Below are 23,840 nucleotides of genomic sequence, written 5' to 3'. Positions count from 1 at the left end.
GTTGGGTTCTCTTCCTGTGCACGGTCTGTTTGAATGGATAAGTGTCTCTGTGTGTGTTTCCATTCTGAATATTTAATTTTGAATTAATATATTTTATACATCCAGAAACTATGGAGCATAATTTTCCTTGGCAGAGGAATAGACATTCCATAAAGGAATTCTGCTGCTTTGGCTTTTGGGAAATAAAGTAAAATATGCATGTGTCCCTAAAACAAATTATAGTTGTTGCTGAGCTGTGGTTTCATCTATTTATTTTATATCTAAAACTGTGTTGTTACTTCAGTGGATTTCCCTCGGAAAAGCAAGAAACAGTAATTAAGACTCTTGCCAGCTACAACAAGACTAGCAATTTCAACTGGAAACCCCCACTGCTCCTGCTATTGTCGTAGTATTTTAAGATATATTACAAACAGCTCTGGGATGAGCTGGATGCCATCAGACCTGGAACACATAATGTACTTACCATTGTCTCTATTTATTTATTTATTTATTTTATGTTTTTGCTGCTTTAAAACTGCCCCCCCCCATATTTTATGACAACATTTGATACTGAAGACCTTCTAATAAAGCATTTCTGCTCTACTTGGTGGCCAGGATGTGTTTATCTAAACATGCCTAGACATGGTGCTCTTTGTTCACGATTTCTCTCTTTGTTGCAAAATATGCGAGTCTGTTAGCACTTGTCCTACCAGGTAGGTTGGGAACTATTGCAGCTGCTGTACAACTGCTAATTGCACTTTAGAGGTTATTATAATTATTACTACTTATAAGATTTCTTACCTACCCCTCACCACAAGGTCCCACAGCAGGTTATAACTATAAAATATGCAATTCTGACAACAAGTAAAACCATGGCAATTATGAAACTCATAAAACTGTTCTAGATGGAACAGAACAGTAGAACTTTAGCAGAAGAGGTGGGTCCCACAAAACAAAATATATTAACTGTCAAAAGCCAGAGTAAAGAGGGGCATCTTCAGCTTACAGCAGAAGTTGCACAATGAAGATAGTGGACATCTGTCTGTGGGGAAGGGATTCCATTATCCCCATGGTGACAAACATGTCCTCCACAACCACTTTCTAGAAATGGCCCTGGAGATAGAAGTGGAATCACTGAAGTACAGTCCTCCCCACCCCCACCCCACCTCCCTGAGCCTGTCATGGTGAATAGTACTGGAATCTGCAAAAAGCTCAAGGAGAATGTGCAGAATCACACTCCCACTGTCCTTCTCCCAAGTATCATCAGCCAGAGTGACTAAAGATAGTTTCATTGTTATGGCTAAGTCTGAAGGCAGATTGATATGGATTCAGATAATCATTTTCTGCCAAACTTGCCTCAAGCTGGGCTTCCACTTTATTCTCAAGCACCTTTCCCCCCAAAAGGGGGGGGCATATTCACCACTGCATGATAGTTGTTCAATTCATCTGGGTCCAAGGAAGTTCTCTTAAGGAGAGGACACACCACCACCACCACCTTCAAAGCAGATACTACCTCCCCAATGAAGCATTAATCATTCCCTGGACCCTCCCACTCTAGGCTAGCTGTAAGAAGCCCAGATGGGCAACGTTCAAAACATTAAGTCGACAGCTGCAGTTCTCAAGCAGCTTGCTGTATCCTCAGGTCTCAATAGCTGAAAATGATTCAGTATTAATGGATTCGTATTAATGGATTCCTTCTAACTGTAGCATCCAACTAAACAGAAGCATCAGGTGGAATATTCCCTATAGCATTCAGGAATCAACCCGTTTCCACACGTCTTTGCAGGCATATCATCTCAATATGCTCCCCACCCCTGCAGAGTAGGAATAGTCCTGTTCAGCCCAAACCTCACCAATGAGTGATCCCCAAAGAGGCAGGAAGGTGTGGGCTGCGTGAGGACAGACTGGGTTTGGTGGAGCAATGCCCCATTTGCTCTAATGCAGGCATGGCCAAACTTGGCCCTCCAGCTGTTTTGGGACTACAACTCCCAGCATCCCTGGACACTGGTCCTGTTAGCTAGGGATGGTGGGAGTTGTAGTCCCAAAACAGCTGGAGGGCCAAGGTTGGCCATGCCTGTTCTAATGCAGAAGCCTCTAATGCTGCTCATGGTTCTTTGGGCAGTACTTAACAAAGTTATGCTAAGGGTAGATCCATTGACATTCATGGACCTAATTTAGTCATGTTCATTAATATCAGTAGGTCTACACTGAGCAAAACCTAGTTGAATACTACTCTTTATCTTTAATCTGAATTTGGGCTGGGCAGCCTTTGAAATATAGTGCTGACTTCTGTAGAGCAGGACATATGGTCACCTTAGTCTTAGTGCCATATTACAGATTCCTCTCAGTGGTTTATGGCTTCTCATGTTAACTCAATAGTGCAGGAAGGTATCATGCAGCAATATCTCCTTGTCTGCTCAGAAAATATCAAACTGGACCCTTGATCTACAACAAGCCCAAACTGTGCAAGTCTAGAGGGGGGAATCACATTTAATACAGTGATTCATTGATAACCAACTTACAGATCTATCATTTGTCTGCAGTAGATGGTTACAGCCCACAAAACCGTTTTGAGCAATCAAATAACATTGAGATGTTACATATTGATTCTTTTTTTCTTTCTGGCAGTCTGAGCCACACCCTGACCCATTAATTACAGACAATTGTTTCAAAACTGCCACTTTGTGGAGAAGTATGTGAGACTAAAGTATCTGAGATTTAATAAAAGGTTGGAGCCACATAGGTGTTTTGTATTGTAACTCTTTGACCAAACAACAAGAACTTGTGGACAGAAAAATTCTCTTAGCAAATGCAAAATTAAGACTCTAATCATATACAGTTACCTGGAGTACGCTCCATTGAACATGGGAGGGGTTGTTCTGAGTAAACATGCTTAGGATTAATAAATCCTATAAATTAAGGTTACCAGATTTTTTTTTCAATAAATCTGGGGACACTTTTCAACTTCAATGGATTTTGTATGGGGACTGATTTGTAAATCCGGGGACTGTCCCTGGGAAACGGGGATGTCTGGTAACCTTACTATAAATATGCATTTTGTAATGGCACTGCATTTTTATTCAAAACTTCTACCATTTAAGGTCAATGGTACTGAAATATTTTTAAAATAATTATGGCACTTGTACAAAGTTACTTTGGTCCAGCCCATTTTAGAACCATTTTATTTCTTATTTGTGCATGGGTGTGGGTGTTATCACTGCCTTATTATAAACCAACTGTACCTTAAAGAGAGAGAGAGAGAGAGAAAACCACCAACAGGGAAAATAGTGGAATGTGTAATAAAAGTGTTGTTTTAAAAATTAAGACATTATAAAAATATTTTTTTCAAGGTGCAAATGCTGTCAGTTAACAATTTGATAGATTAATCCAAATACATCTGAAAAACCCACAAATATATGCTACAGATGTTGCCACCAGGAGGGAGCTTAAATGTATCTACCTAAGACAAACATGTTTGTGAGCCAAAAATCTATATGCTATATTTTTCCTTATTTGAAGATACATTAAAATAAACATACATTGTCCTGTATATTTTGTTACCAAAGAAGCCTCTGGCTTTTTAGTTGAAACTTCAAATACCATGCTTCTCAATTTCTTGGAAATCTTACCGCCTTCATACGTGCATAGTTAGAAGCTAGAACAGATGTAGTAAGAGGGCAGTAGGATTTCCACTTTTTGTCTTCAGAACATCTACTTTTGAGTGCTGCCCTGATACGTTATAGTAGCCCAGTGTCTCTCTGAAATGTAATTTCTGCCAATAAGTGTATCTTTTAAAGCCAAATGCCATTGTTCCAGTTTTCTTTTTCTTTTTCTTTCATACTTCATAAGTGAACTCAGATTTATTGTAAATAAGTGTGGGTTATAAATGTGAGTTTCTTCTAACCTCAATTGCATTTTCTTATCTTTGAATAGAAAACTACACATGGTTTAGGAGAAACATTGTTATTAATAAATTCAATATACTATTTATATTAGGGAAATTGTCTTCTGTGTAAACAGAAGCCACATTTGTGTCTTTTGCATATATAACAAGCACTGTAAAGATAACTAAATCACCAATTTGGCAGTCAAAATTATACATAATAATACATGAACTGTGCGCATACATACGCTTCAGAATTTTTTAGGGTGCATGGTAGTAGACAAACCAGCAAAACTGCACACGGGAACCAATGCTTGAGAGAGATCAATGTTATATGTCCTTAGATTGCTGCTGATGGCGGTATTTCATATTTTTCAGTGCAAAGTTGTCAGTAAGTGGATAACTGTTTAACTTTGCACAGACCTTATTCTGTTCTTTTTATCTTCCATTTACATGGTTCCATTTACATCCTGCCATCAAATATTTGCATTCTGAACCTTCACAAACAGAAGCAAAAATTTTAATATTCAATACAAACTCAGAGGGGTTTTTGTTGTTGTTGTTGTTGTTTATTGCGGATAGGGTTACTTGTGTGCCCATTTGGCCTTGACAAACCAGATGGCAAGTGTTTTGCTGAAAGCGCCACAGTGAGACCGGCAGAAACATCTGGCTGCCCCTGATGTCCTCTTTGCAGAGACTGAAGAAATGGCACTTATGTTCAGGCCTTCAGTTGAGCTTCTCTGGCTGCGCTCCTGGTTTTATCGGATTTTGCATTCTGACACTTCACCGGGCTAGTCTCCAGACAGTTTTTACTTATTCTGATTTGTAACAGGGCAGAGATTAAATCTTTGAAATGCATTTGTTGACACACTGTTTTCACATGGCATCTGCCAGCAGTGACTAAACACTACTTAAGCCAGTGTTTGTAAATTATACTGAAACAAGAGTGTCATGGTGTCATGCATTCCTGTTGCTCATCAGAGCCATCACTCATGATCTAATGCCAAAGCTATCGTATAAAAAGGTGCTTACTCTCTTTCTTAAGATTATGAAACAAGGATGATTATTGATTAATCGGTATTTAAAGAGTTTAAAATACGAATTACATGTTTGAAGCTTCTTGAATATTGTGAAACTGGTTGCTGTTATGTTCTGGGCTCATTTTTAGATGGAAGGGGTGAGGGAGTACTTTTTACAATAGACAATTTGTTCTAAACTATCACAGGACTTTAAACTTACTTCTTCTCACATTCTTTTTCAGAGTGTCAAATACACTTGCTTGTTTGGGCAGTTTTGGCCATTGGTTGCAAATCTGCATCATTTTTACACTATAGTGTCACTGACATTTTCTATTTCCTTCTACCTTGTTACAGCCCTTGGCTTTATTTGCCCACACTGACATTTAATCCTTATTGGCTGTTGTGACCCACACAATTTTACTAGTGTTGTCACAATGCTATGGATGATCTTAAGTAGAATCCCATACTGTAGTTGCCACAGCCAATGGCACTAAGTAGTAAAGGTAAAGATAAAGGGACCCCAACCATTAGGTCCAGTCATGACCGACTCTGGGGTTGCGGCGCTCATCTCGCTTTACTGGCTTCCAGGTCATGTGGCCAGCATGACTAAGCCGCTACTGGCGAACCAGAGCAGCACACGGAAACACCGTTTACCTTCCCGCCGGAGCGGTACCTATTTATCTACTTGCACTTTGACGTGCTTTCGAATTGCTAGGTTGGCAGGAGCAGGGACCAAACAATAGGAGCTCACCCCGTCGCGGGGGATTTGAACCGCTGACCTGATCGGCAAGCCCTAGGCTCTGTGGTTTAACCCACAGCACCACCCGCGTCCCTTGGCACTAAGCAATAGTGTGGGCAAATGATGTGACTGAACAACATTATGACTTGGCACAGTGAAAGGATTTGTTTTGTTTTGATTTCTGTAATCTGGTCATATCAACAGCAGTATCCTGTGCACGTTTACATTGTAAGGCGACTGCCATAATTAATCATATTCAGTGCAGACCTAGTCTTGACTTTTTGCTCTTCGAAAAAATACCATTGTCAGTGACAAGTGCCCAGCTTTTATTTCCAGAGAATACAAAAATAAGCTAAACATCTTAGGATAAGTAGGTTTGCGCCCATATTGATTTACTACTGCTTTGAGGCAGGCCCACGGAATCCACCAAAACAGCCAAAGTACATTCCATAGACCAGTAACAGAAGATTGCAATTTCGTTTCAGATTTCATGCTGCTGGTTCTCTTTTTGCAGGCAGTGTTAATGAGGAAAAGTGAAAATAATTTGGGTAGAAGAAACAGGAAAGATATGTCACATTTCCCTAGGGATTCTTTCCATTTTATTAGCAATTGTCTACTCCGCTAAAAGGCTTCACTAAGGTTTGTAATATCATATTACTGGAAAATTATATCTGTAAAAAATGATTAAGTAAGGTGATAACGCTGTAATTATGTGCACCCTGCCTCCTTGTTAGATAAATGTAAATGTACTGAAATACAAAACTCTTGATATTCAAAGTATTACAGTACCTTAAGCAGTATTTTCCTCTCCTGCCCCAGTCCCTCAGTTCAAGAGCTGGTATTCTTAACAGAGCAGCAAAGGGAGAAGGAGTCACTATGGTCAGCAAATTAATGGTGGAAGAGTGACATTTACATGAAGACTATAAAAGATTTTGCAAATTTAAAATGCTATTATAAAAAGTAGGGAGATGGGGGTGGTTTAGATGAAAACTCAGCATGCAAAGCAAATTAGTAATAGAAGACCATGGATTGCACCTAACTCACATACCCTATCCACAAAATCTTGTCCCAGAAGATAGCCATACGTTGGATGTGCTGAGGACCTCTTCTGAATCAAGGTAAAACACTGTGCGGTTTACTTAGGTGATGACTATTTGTAGAGGTGCAGTACTCAAATGTCCACTGTATCTTTGCAAAAAGAGGAGGATGTGAAGAAAACCAGAACAACCTGCCCATTCCTCCGAGACCTCATGGGCCACAACCTCTAGCAGCCCTTCCAGGTCCAATACCTACCAGCCATTCCTGGTTCTACCACAGAGCTATAGCCCCTCCTGAGCAACAGATGGGTAGGTTTTTGAACACAAAGGAACATTCTTGTGATGTTACCTCCTTCATTAAGTGAAAGGGGAAAAAATAGATTATCAGGTACTGTATAAAGAAAGATTAAAGGTAAAGGTAAAGGGACCCCTGACCATTAGGTCCAGTCGTGACCGACTCTGGGGTTGCGCGCTCATCTCGCATTATTGGCCGAGGGAGCCGGCGTACAGCTTCCGGGTCATGTGGCCAGCATGACAAAGCCGCTTCTGGCACACCAGAGCAGCACATGGAAACGCCGTTTACCTTCCCGCTGTAGCGGTACCTATTTATCTACTTGCATTTTGACATTCTTTCGAACTGCTAGGTTGGCAGGAGCTGGGACCAAGCAACGGGAGCTCACCCCGTCACAGGGATTCGAACCACCGACCTTCTGATCAGCAAGCCCTAGGCTCAGTGGTTTAACTACAGCGCCACCTGGGTCCCTCCAGTAAAGAAAGATTACTGGAGGAATAAATTATAGTGGTTACCATTTTATATTTAACATTTATCCACATTCATTTTTTTAATGTAGGATTTTACAGGTTACCAGAAATTGTTTCTTAAATGTCCCCCAGAAAATGGTGGGAAGGGATGGAAAGTGACATGCACACAGAGCAAACAAAACATGGTAGTGTTGCACATGGACAATTATTCAGAAAAGTGGAACAATACAAGATGAAGTAATTCCAGATGGTAGTACCATTTCCCAGATGTTCAGGGAACCCATTTGAGATTAGCGAGAAGGGCCTAGACATTTCTTAAAGGAAATAAAGCTGGTCTCAAGCCACCCCTGGATTCAGTTTGAGTAAAATATGGCTTGAGTAAAAAAAAAATTGAGTAAAACAAGTATGATTAATTTAGCAACATACTGTACCTAAGGTATATAATATGCCATGTAAATAAGCTACATGCAAACTGTAAAAAAGCCGTTAATTAAAATGCCCCAGGAAGATAGAGGGAACTCCTCCTTGACAAAGGATTTGTCTGCATGCAACTTTTTGAAAACCACACTAAAAGGTACGGAATACATTTGTCCGAAACAAATTAGCACTTTGTGTTGAATTTGGTTGTTGTTTTTTTTAATAAACTGTGTATTCATTTTTGTGGCTACAAATGTTTTCCTGGCAGAAAACAATTGTGAATATGTAACTGTTATGGCATTTCTTGCATGTTTCACTTGTTTATACTTGTTGATAGTGTTTGCCAAAGTGGTTGTTTTAAAATTTGAATTCATCTTACAGTTTACAATATATAGTACTGCTCTGTAGACTAGTCAGAGTTTTTTATGCCCTTGTTCCCAACCTGAATGTCTAGGATTGCAATCCTAAACAGACATACTGTGTCAGGCGTATTTTACTGCTCTGCTGTGCACGCAACCATATTTTCTTAAGAGTAAACTCTGCTGGATATGTCCATAGGAATAGGCTTCAAGTCACATACTTCATCACATGATTATCTGTCAGTGGTCCATGATCACCAATGGGAAATTTTCTGTCAGTGAGGATGGTGCTTGGGATATGGCAAAGTCCTCTCTACCACAGCACTCCCTGCTTTCTCACATAAACTTTATAAACATATAACATTATATTATAAGAGGGCATAGCTATCTTTTTACCTAACTCTCCCAGAGAGATGAGGCTCTCCCCATCCAGCTAGTTTGCAGAAGGCACTTCCCCCCAGGGTAGTCTCCTTTGGAATTTCGAGAGGGGGTACAGCCAGAAAGCAGCTGTCAGACTGATGACTGGAAGTGGCCACGAGGGATGATATAACACAGCACCTAAAAGATCTGCATTAGTTCCCAATACATTTCTGACCGCAATTCAAAGAGTTGGTGCTGACCTTTAGTCCTAAACAGCCTCGGTGCTGTATACATGAAAAAGTGTCTCCATCCCCATCATTTAGCCTGGATACTGAAATCTAGTTCTGAGGGCCTTCTGGCAGTTCCCACACTGTGAGAAGTTACAGGGAACCAGGAAAGAGGGCCTTCTCAGTATTGGCTACCCCACCAGATGTCCATGAGATAAACAATTATACGACTTTCCAAAGACTCCTGAAGGCAGCCCTGTATTGGGAAGTTTTTAAGGTTTGATGTTTTGCTGTGGGTTTTTTTAAAAAATATTTGGTTGGATGTCTCCCAGGGTGGCTGGGGCAACCTAGTCAGATGGGCAGGGTGTATGTATGTATGTATGTATGTATGTATGTATGTATGTATGTATGTATCAATCCTGAAAAAGTAAAGATGGGGATGGGATGAAGGAAGTGAAGGATTCAAATTAAGAGAGCACTATAAAGAGTTTGGGAGAATGTGAGTATAAAATTATAATTTCCTTTAACAGATGTTTGAAACTCACCAGGCATTGAAAATAAAATGCAGTGTGAATTTTGCCAGTTCTTTGTGACTGGATGCTGGCTGTTCCAGCTATTGTTTTCTTGTTGGCCAAGGCTACTATGAGCCCAAAAAAAGTTAACATGTAGACTATATGTTGTTGTAGATTAGTTATAATAGGGTTAGTGAGCAGTTTGAAGATTGCTTTCAAGTTGCCTTTTGAGACCGCTATGCTCTGCAAATGCGGTCTCAAAGGTAAATGACTCCTAATTATTTTAATAGAATATCATAAGCTTGAAGGAATTGAGCAAAGTACTGTTGCATGAACACCTGACATTTAGATACTGTACACTACAATCCCATTTGGAGACAAAGGTCAAAGAAGTTGATACGGTAGAGTGATGCAAACTTAAAAACCAATCATTGCATGAAAAACATGAAGAAGAAAAACAACCCTGCAATTGCACTTTAGTCTGCCATTCACAATTCCAAACACATGTACGTAATAATTTAGTATGCAATTTCATCTTTTTTCGCTTACTCATTACCTTAGTTGGCCATCTGGCGCTAATGTCCCATAATGGGAATTTCTTTATTCTAAATTTGTGAAAGTTGAAAGGTCTCTATTAACTCCTGTAATATGGTTAGATGCTAATGATGCCTTTTGCATTGCTAACCGATAATAATTACGCTTTGTAGTTAAATAGCTCCTTCTGTCTTCAGAGTGTTCTATAATAATTCTATGAGCCAGTCAGATTCACAGCAGGAGATGCACTACCTGTGCTCTAGCTATCCACTGGCTCACTTAAATCACCCAAAGCACCTCAGAAAACCAAGGAGACTCCGAGACTCCCCGTAGTCAGAGAGGGAATTTAAGAGCTAACCTGTCAATGGTCTTCTCCATCTGAACACTGCATAGTGAAATGGGGGCCTCAAACAACCATGTACAGTACCAGGAGCACCCCACAGACTATCCAGAAATCCATAAGATTCCATCTTTCTTCAGGAGCAGACCAACTAAACTGGTCCTTCACCCTTACAAGGAGAGTCAGTCACTGCTAGATTGAGTCCCCCGCTACATTTCCCCTATAACTTGAGCACTGCTGCATACAGATTTATTTATGCATTTTAAAATAAAAATATCACCCATTATGAAATTATTTCACTCATGAAAAGTGTACCTCTTTGACCACTTCCATTGATCATCTAACAAAGACTGAGGTATGTGATGCTTATAACTTTTTTCCTCCTGCACTCTTGTATATTCAGGAAGCCATTATAAATTTTGAAACACTGATGATGAACATAAAAAGTGCAATTCCCTACCTTGCAGCATGTCCACTTTTTATCAGAAACAAATTGTTATATGAAAAGATTAAAAAATCCACTGATTTACATAGCGCACTTCAGTGAAGACCCATAAATTAAAATGCTATCAAAATCTAAAGGAACAGTCAAAGTACAATTCTAGAAATGAAAGATTGCTCATGATTGCTTATTCTTTAAGCTTTTGACTTGCCTCATTTTTACAAAGCAGAGTGATATATTTGCCCAACAGTTCCTCACAAAAAACTTCATCTGATGCCTGTGAAACTCAGCCGGGTGACTTTTTTTATTTTTATTTATCTTAGTGCATAATTTTGCTCCCAGCTCAGTCTAAATAACTTGGAATTTTAAAAAGATACTGAGGTAGATCTGGGCCAATTTTGCAGAGAATTGGCCTTTGGGAGTTATTTCCCATTGGAATAGAAAATTCAGTTGGAATCATTTGGCTCTGTTATTGTGCTACTGAGTAGCTTGGTTCAGTTTGAATTCTTTGCCTGCCCCAAGAATATGTGTGTGATTTGGCTTTACTCTGACAAATGAGAGTGTCATTGAGGTAAACAGGAAAAGCCCCTATGGTATAAGCCAACACTGATTTCAGCCCACACCAGCCACAAGCAGTAGATTGCAATTGCCTAAAAGAACCCAGTGGCATATCTATTTCAGGCAACACCACTAATTCAGCCATTAATCACCACCTTTAAATGAATGGGACCCAGCCAAGCAACATGTTCTACCTTAAACAAGCCAAGTCATTTTTTTACATTTCTTGAATGGTCCAAGTCTTTTAGCAAGATCACCTTGTTAGAATAAGATTCAATAAATAATGATACTCATGTTTGATCTTGGACCTCTGTGAAAAGCCCTGTTCAGATTCAGGATGACTTTTATTTATATGGCTTACTTATAACTGAATGCCCTAATTTGTTTAGCTGCTCAGAATCACACTAGCAGCCTGCTCCATGCTACATTTGATCAAATGTTTACCCCACAAAAGGTGGCTTTTCTCATTACCTTTGACTTTAGCTAGATCCCTTCCCTTGCCACCTCCATCACCATGTCACTTGCCTCTGAAGTGTGTTTTTAACAGATGTTTAGTAAATGTTTGTGGTAGTTTGCTGATGAGGATGGGAATGTGTACATTGTAGCCAAAGGACATAGAAAAGGAGTGCTGCTTTGCATGAATCTTAACTATTATTCATACAGCATTGGAGCATGAGTACTTAACTAGCTAAGAAGTTATTTCAGTTAGAAGAAGTTATTTCAGTCAGGGAAGGCATGCCAGAGTACTGGAACACATCTGTCCTAAGCTGGTCCTCTTTACTCCTTTGCATCTTTATGGCCAGAAGGAAACCCCTTTTAGCTACTGCTTCCTGGTTGTTTTGATAGCTTTTGAGGACTGAAGCACTAAATATATTCTCTCCATTGTGCTCTGCTGTGTTCACATGTGAAAATCTTGCAGTTCCTGATAGTCTATCTTACTATTTTTTTTCAGGTTGGAATAGCACCCAACAAATAAGATGTTGATCCTACAGTATATTTCTAGGAGAGGGAAATGACCTGGGGCAATTCATCAGAACTCTTGACCCTAGAAAGGCCTCCCATTCAATTTTCAGAGTCAAAAGTTGTGCTTCCATGGGTTTTTCATATATTTCACACAAAAAGCTGTTCATGAGGAGCCCTGATAGCTTGGTCAGTACAGCATAGAATCATAGAGTTGGAAGAGACCACAAGGGCCATCCAGTCCAACCCCCTGCCAAGCAGGAAACACCATCAAAGCATTCCTGACATATGGCCGTCAAGCCTCCGTTTAAAGATCTCCAAAGAAGGAGACTCCACCACACTCCTTGGCAGCAAATTCCACTGCCAAACAGCTCTTACTGTCAGGAAGTTCTTAATGATATTCTTAATCTCAGGGCCATGGGTTTGAGCCCCGTGTTGAGCAAAAAGATACTTGCATTGCAGGGGGTTGAAGTAGATGACCCTCATGGTCCTTTAAAACAATAAAATTATATGATTGTATGTGAAAGTGAGATTTGTATATGCTGTGTGACGTTTACCAACAGCTACAACTCAAAAGTGTGAATTGGAGCAGATTTTCCACATGTCTTAGGATATTTGCCAGAGGATGGGCAATTAGGATATTTATATTAATTTTAGCAGCTTGAGTCACAGCTGTTGCAATTTTAATGATCTGTGTTTAAAAGATACTCCGAAGGATGGGGAAGAAATTTTCTCAGTGCACATTAAAATATGAACTTACATAATTTGCACTTGTCAAGTAGTATACTAAATAAAACATGGCTATCATTTAAAGTCTGCTTCACAGAATTTTGTGATGCAGTTCTCTAACTAAAATATGTACAAAAATCCATATACTGGGGAAAATGGGCACAGAAAGTTGTATATTAGTGAAAATCATGTCCAAAAATGCACTATATTAGGGAAAATTGCTTTCAAAAACAAATCTTTTTTTTAAAAAATGGCATACTGATGCAGAATTGGGGCAAACTGAACTGAAGATGGATGGGGTTGGTGGGAGTTTGAGTTCAAAAACGTTTGGAGGGCATCATGTTGGCTATCCTCTTAATAAAAGTTGACTTTCCAAAAGGAAAGATAAATAGCAGGTGTGGGGTATATGTCTTTTTACAGTTTTGAAATTTCTCTCTATTTTTACTCAAGAAAAAAACCCTGTATTCTTAAACCTGTTCCTGTTGATTACAGCTTCTGAAGTGTAACTTTTCAGAAGTGTGGGCAAATCTAAGGGCAATGCATAAGGCTACAAACTACCGTACAGTTCTTGATACCACACCAGCCTGCTTGTTTGCTGAGATCATCTGAGACCTTCTTCTAATGTCCCTACAGTGAGAAGTAAGGTGGGCAGGAACTGGGGAGAAGATGGCCTTCTTAGTGGAGGCACAAAATTCATAGAATTCTTTTTGAGAGAAGCTTGCCTGATGTCATTTTGCTATCTTTGCAGCACCAGGTGACTATGTCCCAGACAAAAAGCTTCTTAGTTTTTAGTTGTTTTACTGTGATGATTTCATTGCTGCCAGTTTTTATCCCCCCCCCTTTTTACTATTGAGTTATTATATCTGTTTTATTCTAATTGTGTAAACCCTTCTGAGACTATTTATATTGAAGGGCACCATAGAAATTAATGTAAAATACACCCTCCCCCGGAATGCACATTACGTCATGACCTGGGTCACCTAGACCTGAGTGACCATGTCTTGTGTCCAGTAACCCCCTACTTAGGAGGTGCAATTTAGAGTGATTTACATTTCATCCCAGTTGTTCCAAAGGCACTTCCAAATAATGGTTTTCAGTAATGCAATCTGGAGGTGACACAGCCATGGATAACTCTTGCTCTCTTTACAATCTTTGATTAATTATAAGCTATATTAGCAAGGTTCATTAAGTCCATTAGCAAAGCTTAAGGGATAGTTCCCAGGTGGAAAATCTGGTCAAAGCATGACTCAAATGGAGATGAATGGATTAGGTTTAGTTTTTTTTGCACGGGGGTACATGCCAAGGGGAAAAAACACAGTATAAATTGCAAGAGAGAGAACGAGAGTAGAACCTTTCAAAACTGTGGAAAATTAATTGTCCACTTTGCTGCTGAATCCTCAAATAACCTTCACTGACTAAGGTGCCATTTCCCAACCTGGTCTCCTCCAAATGTTTTGTATTTTCATCTTGTATTAATCATACTGCAAACCACCCTGATATCTAAGGATGAAGGGCAGTGTACAAATGCAATCAATGATGATGATGTTTTGGACTGCAGCTCCCAGCACTCCTGACTATTGGCTATGCTGGAAGGGGCTGATGGGAGATATGGACCAAAACATCTGGAGGGCACCAGGTGGGGACAGACTGGTAAGGAATAGAAAGCAATCACAATTAAAATATTTCAACTGTCTATTATTTAGTGTTTTGTATTACAGTTTCTCAAAGACGTTGAAGGGAATATTTGGGTCTTATCTATGCTTTGTTGTTGTTTAGTCGTTTAGTCGTGTCCGACTCTTCGTGACCCCATGGACCATAGCACGCCAGGCACTCCTGTCTTGCACTGCCTCCCGCAGTTTGGTCAAACTCATGTTCGTAGCTTCGAGAACACTGTCCAACCATCTTGTCCTCTGTCGTCCCCTTCTCCTAGTGCCCTCAATCTTTCCCAACATCAGGGTCTTTTCCAAGGATTCTTTTCTTCTCATGAGGTGGCCAAAGTATTGGAGCCTCAGCTTCACAATCTGTCCTTCCAGGGAGCGCTCAGGGCTGATTTCCTTAAGAATGGATAGGTTTGATCTTCTTGCAGTCCATGGGACTCTCAAGAGTCTCCTCCAGCACCATAATTCAAAAGCATCAATTCTTCGGCGACCAGCCTTCTTTATGGTCCAGCTCTCACTTCCATACATCACTACTGGGAAAACCATAGCTTTAACTATACGGACCTTTGTCGGCAAGGTGATGTCTCTGCTTTTTAAGATGCTGTCTAGGTTTGTCATTGCTTTTCTCCCAAGAAACAGGCGTCTTTTAATTTCGTGACTGCTGTCACCATCTGCAGTGATCAAGGAGCCCAAGAAAGTAAAATCTCTCACTGCCTCCATTTCTTCCCCTTCTATTTGCCAGGAGGTGATGGGACCAGTGGCCATGATCTTGGTTTTTTTGATGTTGAGCTTCAGACCATATTTTGCGCTCTCCTCTTTCACCCTCATTAAAAGGTTCTTTAATTCTATGCTATCCACTGCAAAATATTAGGATTCTGTCTTTTCAAGGGGGAATGGAAGCAGTTGGGTTTCTTCCCCCCTCCCTTCATAGTGTGGCATCCTTTCAAAATCAGCCTAGCTTCTCACTACCTGTAGCTAAATTAGTTAATGTAGCTCACAAATAATCAGATATTTGGGTGTGGGTGGGGAGAACTTCTTAGCTCCAATTTGAGGTAACAAAGTGAACCACTCTCTATTACCGTATCTTCAGAATTTCCTTTCTATTATCTTCCCTGCATATGTTGTTTACTTACGTGGAGTTTTTTCCTGTCTTTTTTTGTTGTTGTCTTAGTAAGAAAGGCTTGAAAAACAAGCTGCTTTTTGCCTGACATGTCTTGAAAGGGGTGGGGGTGGGGTATGAGAACTTTTTTCTTTTCCCTTTCAGGGCCAAAAGCTGAAAAACAGGGGAAGGAAGCATTTGTAAGCAGGAAATATGACAAGAAAGGAAAGGGTTAAGAAGCCCGTTTCCTTCAATGCTGACCTTCCACTTTAATCTGCAGTCTCTGTTGCTGCATTTTGTAAAACAAACACAATCTGACGGACAAACTATAAGCAACGAAGTGTCACGTGCTGTTCCCACTGTGTAATCTTCCTGCATTTTTGCCTATCTGAACCGCATTTAAAGATGCCTTTTCCCTTCATTGTATGAGGATCTCCTTGGCAACCCAACATCTGTTTCAATACAGTGTTTTCTCTTTATTTAGTAATTTAAAATAGTAGTGCACCTGCACAGTTACAAATGGATCAATTGTTAGGACACTCACTACATATTGAATATGTGATTAATTTGGAGGGTAACTGCTAAAATGCTGATAAAATTTTGTTTGCAGTATTATTACAGGTTTGGGGCACCAGAGTCTGTGGGTGCAAGTTACCCATAATTCCTGAAGTTGCTAAAAGTTAGAATTAATAAAAGTTTGGTTAAAACTGTGCCAAACACTGCTGGATTAAGTTTAGGATAACAAACCATGCCAGTTTGACATAGCTTGCTGGGAATAAGCTATTAAGCAACAAAGACTGAAATGCCCAGTCATTAACAAAACAGAAGACACTGCCGGGCATAGAGGAGGAAGTTGCCAGGGTTACAGTGGGTGATAATGTAAGTGGAAGGGGAGTTCCATTTGGCAAGGGGTTCTGGGAGAAAGAAGCAGGAAGTAGACAGACCTCCATGACGGCTGGCGGGGAGAGTCTGTATTCAGGGACCAGGGGGCTGACCGGGTTCTGCTGTGGACCCAAGCTTGCTGAAACTATGGGAGAAGCAACAAGAGACACTCTTGGGGTATAATATTCTGCACTCCCTCCATCAAGGCTAAGGTGTATATATGTGTAAATGAATCCATATATCTTAAAATACACTACAGTCTCCACTGTGCCTCATTTACCCCAAAGGAAGAAGAAGAAGAGGAGTTTGGATTTGATATCCCACTTTATCACTACCCGAAGGAGTCTCAAAGTGGCTAACATTCTCCTTTCCCTTCCTTCCCTGGTTAAGTGCCAAGACCCCTGGAATCTTGCTATGTTTACCAGAGAGTGGGATAGTCAGTGACAGCATTTTTTCACAGAAAATTATATTGAAGTTCATAGGATTCAGCATTATGGCACGCTGTAGCTTGATCACCTATAGAAAGTCGGCAAACAAAAGTGCTGAACTTTTAAGTTTTTATCAAGCCAAGCAAATGCCTCTATTAATCACCAATTTGCACCCTCAGTTCTGTTATAAACTGTTTATGTAGCTGATTCCATTTCTGGCTTCTGAAAGCAAGCCTTGTTACACAAGCATTTCTGACATTTTATTGGTAAATCTCAAGGGCACCCAGAACTGTTGATAAATTTCCAATTTTTATCTTCATTTCTCTTTTCCTTTTTTCGTGTAAAGAAATAATATTCAAGGCCTAAGTATAAATGCCAAAAAACCTCCCTATGATAAATACATTTAAGACATTTATCAGCGCATCTCAATGCCAAGTGCTTTTAAATGTCAGATCCAACCCATTTTCCATCATTTACTAATAAAAGGCACATATCAAAAGAAAGCCTTATTACCACAATTTTTTTCATTTACTGGTACAATCTAAGAATTACCAAGTGTCTTCAATCTTAATTTAATCATTTATTTGTAGCCTTCCCTTCAATTGACGTATCAGCATGCATCATGAAAAGCTGGAACATGCCCAAAATTGTGAAGAAATTAACTCTTTTTCATACTTGTTTAATTTATGATGTTATTTACATTAAAAGTTGGTCTTAATGCTGCTGCAATAGGAATATGAAATAGTATGTTATTTTCCCCTCTTTGGAGCATAGTCACAGGCAGCATTGTCCTAAAATCTTAACAAGTACTGGCAAATGCCTATTTTAACTGAATTTCTGCTGTAACATGCAAAGGCACTACTTGACTGACAGACTTTTCCTTAATTAAGGGATGGACAGAATTCAGAGATTTTTTAGTAGCTCAAGATCCCTATGTCTTCTGGACATTGACAAATGGATTAAATATATATGATGGGGGGGGGAAATATATTTATGGGTCTATGTTGGCAATATAAAGTTACCTTTATTTGCTTCTGTAGGCAGAATATGAAGACAAATTTCTCTTTAAAATGTTTTGACACTGAGCCTAACAAACATACTACGTTGATTTTAGACACAGATACATTATCAGGAGGAAGTTAAATTGAATAAACCAAAACCAATAGAGAACTTTAAATGGTGGGGAAAGAAGGGGAAGAAAACATGACACACATGCTAGAATTAGGTTCTCATCTTCTGCAAGACAAAATAACAGAAGATGATTATGAGGTCACTTTCAGCTGCTCCTCCTGCTGCTCCAGTTGATAAGGTAGCCAGCTGTTGACCTGATTCTTGCATTAGGTGGGGGATGACTCACTGTAGAGTTCCAGCCACAAAAAGAAGGCAGACACCTCTGAGGCTGAATGTATGGCCACTAGAGGCATGGTAAGTTGGTGTGTCAATACTGCTTGACCCATCACTCTCCTCATGTGGAGGTTGTTCCATATGCAGAAAGTTGCCTACTGCAGGAAAGAGTTGAAAGTGGACATGTCACATGAGGAAATGTTGGCAGGAATGGTGAGAACAATTTAAAATATCCTTGGGATACTTTTCAACCCTACAGTTCTATGTTGTTGTTTTTAATGAAAATAAGTTTTTCCCTTCTGATGTGTTTAGCACACAGAAAAACAGAAACACAGATATATATACCTTCTCATACATATCTATAATATACTATAATTGTATTTTTCAGCTCACAGAGATATACGGCTTTCTGAAACTCTGTATAGTGTGAGCAGCAATTTTCACTGTTGGGCAAAAACTCTGGAATGATCAAAGCAATGATCAAAGCAAAGCATACTTTTAATTAAATAAAGTCAGCTGGATGAAATACATCCTGAGCTTGACCAATGTGGATAGACCTCTTCAAGCAGACATAGAACCAAGAATGTCTGACAATGCATTTTTTAACTTGGAAAGCACTGTATGCTCTTGAGCGTTTGGTTAATAGAAATAATTAAAATGATTTATACAAGATAGCGGTTAAATCTGGGTCACTGACTGAATGTCATTATAAGCTCATTTCTTCCTTGATTTGAAGAGAAAATTACATGGTCCTGATGAAACTTTTGAAAGTAGTAGGGGCTGTTTCTTCTTGCACATTGGAAGCACAAGAGACTATTTCTGTGGAATGGGGCAATATCCTGGGAAGAGAGGATTATGCAGGCATGCATAGTTTGTGCTGCCTGAGATAGTCAACACCCTTCTCTGTGTCTATTAAGTAGAGTTCCACTTTCTATGGGGAAGTTTTCATGTTTTTCAAAGCTGGGTGTCAGGCAGATATTAAAACATTTGCTGTTTCGCGAGTGTTGATCATTCATCTTGCAAAAATCTGCACCTCTTAATGTTTATTTTTATTTTGTTGCCTGTCACAAAGCTTTAAAAAACGGAGGAGTCTCCTGCTAGAAAGAAATGACAATGCAACTACTTGGATGTTTCCAGAGGCTTGTGTTGGCTGTCAAAAAAAGAGGCTTCCTTACAGTGCTGCTGTGTCACTCTATGGATCTCTTAATGAAGCTAATACAGTAAAGCAACTTCCAGGCAAGTGACCTGTAATCTCTGACTGGCACTACTTATCATCTTTCTACTATACACTTTCGCCCACAAATTATAATGTTTATCAGCCTGCAACAATGACTGATAATTTACATGGTACACTGTGATATTTATTTAGTCCCACTAATAATGCAGTTCATATTGTGATACTACGGAGATCAGAGTCATGATCAAATATATTTCAGCAGCAGTTTGCATTAGTGCTAGAAATACTGGTATGTTGAAAATTAGATGCTTAACACTGGTAATCTTGTATCTCAGTATTATTGAACTATTATTCTTCATTTCCTCACTGACACATACCGGTAGTAGCACATGGTCAACCAGCCAATGAACAGGTCAGTATGCCTGCATTTTGCTTTTTGCTGAAAACTTCCAGGACTAGGAGCCAGCTCAGCTCCAGCAGACCATTATGATGGGTAGCTGCCAGAACTCTTCATCCCTTTTCACTCTGCAGTGAAAAAAAATACTAAGAGGACAATTATGAGGTTACTTTCAGCTGCTGCTCCAGCTATAAAGGTGACCCACAGTTGCAAACCTGATCTTTGCACTATGGAGGGTGGATGCGGAAGTTGCATCCACATGAATAAATCCACATGCTGCAAAAGAGTGACTGCACTGCTTTACCAAGATCATTTCCCCTCTGTTTTTCCAAGACCACTGGCTGCCTATGTCCTGCCAAGCTCAATTCAAGGTGTTGGTAATAGTTTACAAAGCTTTAAATGGTTCTGGGACCAAATACCTACAAGAGCACAAACCCTCTGCTTCTGGTCCCAACGAGGGTTTGTGGTGAGATGATGCAAGAATTGACTTCTCTGTGGTGAGGACCTGACTCTAGAATGATCACCCCTTAGAGCAGGCATCCCCAAACTTCGGCCCTCCAGAGGTTTTGGACTACAATTCCCATCTTCCCCGACCACTGGTCCTGTTAGCTAGGGATCATGGGAGTTGTAGGCCAAAACATCTGGAGGGCCGCAGTTTGGAGATGCCTGCCTTAGAGTCTCCCAGATTGTTGTTTTTAGTTTTCAGTTGAATACATTTTAATTTATCCATGCTTATGCAGTTTTATCCTTAGCAGCAATATATGACTGCATTTTATTCTATTTTTTGTTTGTTTGTATATGCTTAGATTGATAACTGATATGTTTTGCTCTTGCATTGATTATAAATCACCCTGTAAGAGAGATTCCTAAATACAGTACTTAAAAACCTGGACTTGACATTTTCCATTTGTTTGGGCTACAAAAAGCAGACTAATGTTACAATCCTTTTGCCTGCTTACCTTGGGGTAATCCCTATTGAATTAATTGGGGATATCTTCTTCTAACTAAACATGTATAGGGTTGCACAAGAAACCAGGTTTAGCTGCTAGCATGTAATCCAACATTGTTGGATTATAACTTCCAACTTGATTTGCAGTCCAACTACAGTACCCCTCAGTACCCATTCAGACTGAGAGGTCTGTTTGGCAAGTACCCTGACTACCACCTGGTTGTCAGACCAGAAGCATACTCTGGAATCATGGAACTCCTCAGTCCAAATGTGCACTGCCAACATGATTGGGAAGAATTCCAAAAATCTGAGATCCTGGGTGATCCTGTCCTCCTTTCAATGCAAAGGCCATTGCTGCTAGAGGCATCTAAATGTACAAGAAAGTCCTGGTGCATGTTCAGCAGGTCTTGCCCAAAAGAAATCCCCATTGTATACCTTCAAGAAGGCCAACCAAACCTTCAGGTCCTCTATCACTGCCTGGGTAAGCCTAAGGTGATCGCCCCACTGTAAGGCGGGCTAAACATGCACAGAAGACCCTGCCTGGAATAACAACCCTGCAGGCAAATTTCAGGTGTCCTAGGAGGGATTGGCCTTATTTTTCTCCTTTCCCTTCTCCACAGTCATTTTCCTACCTACGGGAGCACACCTTAATCTCTCAGGGTTGTTTGTTTGTTTGTTTGTTTACAGCACTGTATTTACTCCATGAAAGCCTACTGGAGGGTTACAGATAGGAATATTATAAAATGCAGACACTGAATGGGAAAATGTCCAAAAGCATTTTGAATCACTTTAGATAATTAAACAGAAGGAAAGAATATAATGTGTTTAAAGAAGATGCAATAATTGCATGAGTGGGGTGATGTTCAAAGCAGGTGCATAGGGAACTCATTAACATGCTTCCTTCATTCTACATATTGTAATGAGAAACAAGAGTTGGAAAATGCTGTTGCTAACTATCCACAGATATTCATAGTGAGCCAACTATTACAAGCAACAGCATGTCTAATAGACCTGTTATTCCTATGAATACATATAATAATCAAGAGGGCTGGTAACGGAATAAAGAGCAGCCACTTCCATTACAAAGGTCAAGATTACCTAAGTGGAGATGTTACAGCATAAGCAGGCGATTATAATATCAACAGCAGTTTCAATACAATTTGAAAATATTATCTATCTTGCTTGCCTCACCAAGCAATAATGAGTACAAATTATGTAGATCCAGAGTCTTTGCCTTTTTTCTTTTTCTTTTTGTAGTTTAGGTGTAGAACAAGAAAATAATGTCAGTGTCCAAAAACAGACAGGAAGACAAATAGAAAAAGAAAGAGCAACCAAGCCAAATTATAATTTTCTCAAAGCATCTAAGTTTGTAAGAAGTGTTTAAAGGTCATTACTGTCTTTGCCGCACAGATTTGAGAGGGGCATTCCAGAGGGTGGGTGCTTTCACTGAAAACGCCCACTTCTCTGCTGCCACCAAGTGACAAGCCACTGGTCATGGAATGACCAGCAGGGTCTCCTTTGAAGATCTTGACTTCTGGTCCCAAGTTGTTTGCTGCTTTAAATGTCAACGGCAAATGGTGAGCATGACATGACATGGTAACTAGCCAGTGCAGGTATTTCATTACTGGTGTAATACCGTGTTTCTCATAAAATAAGACACCGTCTTATATTTATTTTACTCAAGAAAATAAGCCTATGGCTTATTCTTTGGGGGTGTCTTATTTTTTTAAGAGCACTGCGGCTCTTGCCGGGTCCCGCCGCCAGGTCGGGGCTCGGCGCAGTGCACCTGTATTACCAGTACAGGGTCCCTGTCCCCATCCCCCCGCCACAGTGTATCAACTTTTCATTTATTCTGTTTTCATACACAAATTCCTCTTCAGGTGGTTGTGAGTTCCCAGAAAAAAAATGAGAACCTTTCTCACATATATTGTTTTCACATAGTTGCTATCAATATATTCAAGGTTCCCCCTTCTTCTTTATCCCCTAACCCAACTTTCAAGCATTAATATTTGCAACTGAATGAAGGCTACTTTATTTGAAAGTTGAAGCATATTCTTTTGCTTGAGACAATACTGATGATCCATAAACTATGTGATACAGGTTGTTTACAGGTGATTACTCCACTTTGTATGCCAATAGGTTCTGTTCTGAAGTTTTAATGAATGATTATATAGGTTCTGGTGCCAGCAAGTGTTACCCCATCCCTTTCCCATGTGCATTATGTCTGCACAAATATTTCATTCATTTATTTGTTTACTTGCAACATTTTTATACAACACATTTATAAAATGTGGTGTATAGAAAATATAGGATATACTGTTGTAATAATACTTCTGTCTTAACCCTCGGCTACTTTCCATTCCAAATGACTGGCATCCAGTTACCACTCCCTCTTTTTTATTTTTTGCCATTACTTCAAGAAGAAAAGGCCCTTTGGCTAAGAAGCACATTTCTTTATAAGGGCATAATATATACATATAGAAGAAGGGAAAGTTCCACCTTTAGGAATATTGCTTCTGGCAGAAAATTGTACCGACCATGTGCAGTGACGGTATTGGTTTTAATTGGAATGTATAACAATGGAGTGTCCTTGGATTATTTCTGATGGTTAGTGCAGTAGAGAACCTATAAGTAGAGAATTTCCCCAGGTTTTGAGAGAACTAGGTTGCTCCCCTTATTTTGAAGTAGTAGCCGCTAATCATGAGCTCAGTCAATCATGTAACTCAGTAGGTGCTACAAGAATTGAGCTCTGAAACAAGACTGATCATTATAGGAATAGTGCCAGTTTTTGGAAGCTATAGAAATTCTAAGGAACTGCCTTCTCTTCCAGAACTTGGATTGGCATAATTCGATTTTAAAAACTTTACATTGCATAGCAATTAAGTCGCAGTGACATCTGTTCCCTTAAATAGCCTTAAATAGCAAAATTGCTTGTTCGGAATTCTGTTCAGACATCGCCACCTTGATCCCCAGCAAGGGGTAATTGCAATGCAGACCACTGTAGGACTACCTTTTTTAGCACCATATAATTCCTTGGATTGGACGAAAC

At 39.7% G+C, this 23,840-nt stretch overlaps 1 protein-coding gene across 4 annotated transcripts in view; it reads left to right on the top strand.

The window, feature by feature from the left end:
- ADAM12 (ADAM metallopeptidase domain 12) overlaps nucleotides 1–23,840 on the top strand; it is a 183,539-nt gene that overhangs the window by 64,369 nt on the left and 95,330 nt on the right. The gene's annotated exons all lie outside the window — the stretch shown is intronic.

The sequence above is a fragment of the Zootoca vivipara genome, chromosome 5 (genome assembly GCF_963506605.1).
Source record: "Zootoca vivipara chromosome 5, rZooViv1.1, whole genome shotgun sequence".
Classification (NCBI taxonomy): Eukaryota; Metazoa; Chordata; class Lepidosauria; order Squamata; family Lacertidae; genus Zootoca; species Zootoca vivipara.
The sequence above is the reverse complement of the archived record's forward strand: the minus strand, read 5'-3'. Positions and strand labels throughout refer to the sequence as shown.